This window comes from Arachis stenosperma, chromosome 3 (genome assembly GCF_014773155.1).
Source record: "Arachis stenosperma cultivar V10309 chromosome 3, arast.V10309.gnm1.PFL2, whole genome shotgun sequence".
Lineage (NCBI taxonomy): Eukaryota > Viridiplantae > Streptophyta > Magnoliopsida > Fabales > Fabaceae > Arachis > Arachis stenosperma.
This window is the reverse complement of record NC_080379.1, coordinates 41,555,395-41,558,763: the sequence shown is the minus strand read 5'-3', so window position 1 is coordinate 41,558,763 and position 3,369 is coordinate 41,555,395.

Sequence of the window (3,369 nt, the reverse complement as noted above, 5' to 3'; positions counted from 1 at the left end):
GACCATTCCCACCATCATACTTAAACACTTATATTCTGGTGGCAGTGGACTATGTATCTAAGTGGGTAGAAGCAATTGCTACACCCACTAATGATACCAGAACCGTACTGAAATTCCTCCAGAAAAACATTTTCAGCAGGTTTGGCGTCCCCAGAGTGCTAATCAGTGACGGGGGCACTCATTTCTGCAATAAACAGCTATACTCTGCTATGGTTAGATATGGAATTAGCCATAAAGTGGCAACTCCGTATCATCCACAGACGAATGGGCAAGCAGAAGTCTCTAACAGAGAGCTAAAAAGAATCCTAGAACGGACTGTGATAGCCCGAAGAAAGGATTGGGCAAAGAGCTTGGATGATGCTCTGTGGGCATACAGAACAGCATTCAAGACTCCTATAGGCACCTCTCCATACCAACTGGTGTATGGGAAGGCCTGTCATTTACCTGTGGAACTGGAACATAAAGCCTACTGGGCAACCAGATTCCTAAACATGGATGCACAGTTAGCTGGTGAGAAAAGACTGCTCCAGCTAAATGAGCTAGAGGAGTTCAGACTCAATGCCTTTGAAAATGCAAAAATTTATAAGGAAAAGGCAAAGAAATGGCATGACAAGAAGTTGTCAACCAGAGTCTTTGAGCCAGGACAAAAGGTTCTGCTCTTCAACTCTAGGCTCAAACTGTTTCCAGGAAAACTCAAATCCCGGTGGAGGGGTCTGTATGTGATTACAGGAGTCTCACCATATGGATATGTTGAGCTTCAGGATACTGATTCTGACAGAAAGTTCATTGTAAATGGATAGAGAATCAAGCACTATCTTGAAGGAAATTTTGAGCAGGAATGCTCAAAACTGAGGCTTGAGTGATTCTCAGTAAAAGTCCAGCTAAAGACAGTAAAGAAGCGCTTGCTGGGAGGCAACCCAGTCATTAGAAAGTTGTATGAATTGTTCTTACAGAGGCAAGTATCAAAAATGAAGGAATTCACAGAGTTACAGAAGGATTCAGCTCAAAAAGCAGAGAAAATGAGCTTACTGGCGAAAAAACGCCAGTAAGGGGCATTTTGGGCGTTAAACGCCAGAATGGGCACCATTCTGGGCGTTTAAACGCCAGTAATGGTACCATTTTGGGCGTTAAACGCCAGAATGGGCACCATTCTGGGCGTTTAACGCCATGTGTGCAGCGTCCTGGGCGTTTTGGAAAAACGCCCAGTGACAAAGGATTTCTGGCGTTTAACGCCAGCCAGGGCACCTGGCTGGGCGTTAAACGCCCAAAAGGGGTAGCAAATGGGCGTTAAACGCCAGAATGGGTGCCATTCTGGGCGTTTAACGCCAGAAAGGTGGGGGGACCACATTTTTGTTTTCAACTCAATTTTTTTCAAACTTTCCTCTTTTTAACCATACTCTTCTACATAAATGCACTTCAACCTTTCATCATTCACTTTCAAATCTTCACAAATCAAAACCATTCTTCAAATCTATTTCAAATTAATCCCAAATCTTCTTCAAAAACTCACCCTTTTCTCAATTTCTCTCCATATCTTCTCAAATTTTCTTTCAAATTCTTATTTTTTCGAAATCCCTTCTCCCTCCCCTTATAAATTCACGTTTGGAACCCCCTTTACCCACACCATTCGAATTTCCTCTTTCTCTTTCTCTCTTCTTTCTCTTCTTTTGCTTGAGGACAAGCAAACCTCTAAGTTTGGTGTGCTTTTCCGTGATCACTAAGCCAAGATTCATCAATATCATGGCTCCTAAGGGAAAACAAACCAATTTAAGAGGCAAGAAAGAGAATAATCCAAAGAATCTTTGGAATCAAGAGAAGTTCTTAACTAAAGAACATGAGGACCATTATCATAAAATAATGGGTCTGAGGTCAGTGATCCCGGAAGTTAAATTTGATCTGAAAGAAGATGAATATCCGGGGATCCAAGAGCAAATTCGAAACAGAGGATGGGAAGTTCTAACCAATCCTGAGACAAAGGTTGGAAGGAACATGGTTCAGGAATTCTACTCAAATCTGTGGCTAACAGATAAGCAGAGAATGACTGGAACCGCTTACCATACCTACAGAACTATGGTCAGAGGGAAAGTTATGTACTTCCATCTGGACAAAATAAGAGAAATCTTTAAATTGCCTCAACTGCAAGATGATCCTGACTCCTTCAATAGGAGGATGGTGAGAGTAGATAAAGGGTTGGATCAAGTTCTAGAGGACATATGCCTCCCTGGGACTAAGTGGATAACCAATTCTAAGGGTGTCCCAAACCAACTCAAGAGGGGAGACCTCAAGCCAATTGCAAGAGGTTGGCTAGACTTTATTGGGCGTTCCATATTGCCCACTAGCAACCGTTCTGAGGTCACCATCAAGAGGGCAGTGATGATTCATTGCATTATGCTTGGAAAAGAAGTGGAGGTCCATCATGTGATTGCTTGTGAGATTTACACAATTGAAAATAAAAATTCCACTGAAGCCAAACTGGCTTACCCAAGCTTGATTTCCTTGCTCTGTAAAGAGGCTGGGGTAAAGATGGGAGTAGATGAGTTCATACCCATTGAACACCCAATCACCAAGAAGTCAATGGAAGGACAAGTGCAAGACAACTCCATCAAGAGGAGGGCGCAGGAATTCCTCCCTGAATTCCCAAGAATTGACTACTGGTCCAGCCTAGAAGCATCTATCACCAAGTTGCAAGAGACTATGGAGCAACTGAAGGAAGAACAGCAGAATCAGAACTACATGCTCTGCAAATTGCTGAAGGAACAAGAGAAGCAGGGGCGTGAAATCCAAGAGATGAAGCGCCAAAAGCTCTCCTCTCAAGCTGAGGGAGCATCCACTTCTCAAAATCAAGGTTGTTGAGTCCTAACTCTGTGAAAACCTCTATCATTAGGAGCCTAATTTTTTCGTTTTTCTTGTTTTGTTTTCTATTTTTTTTATTTTTATTTTAGTCTCATCTTATATCTATATTTGAGTCTTGTTCTTAGTTCATAATTAATAAAATTTATGCCTTAAAGTTATGAATGTCCTATGAATCCATCACCTCTCTTAAATGAAAAATGCTTTAATCACAAAAGAACAAGAAGTACAGGATTTCGAATTTTATCCTTGAAACTAGTTGAATTAGCTTGATGTGGTGACAATACTTTTTGTTTTCTGAATGAATGCTTGAACAGTGCATATGTCTTTTGAATTTGTTGTTTTAAGAATGTTAAAATTGTTGGCTCTTGAAAGAATGAGGAGAAAGAGAACTGTTATTGAGGATCTGAAAAATCATCAAAATGATTCTTGAAGCAAGAAAAAGCAGTGAATACAAAAAAAAAATTTCGAAAAAAAAAGAGAGGAGAAGAAAAGAAAAAGAAAGAAATAAAGTGGTGA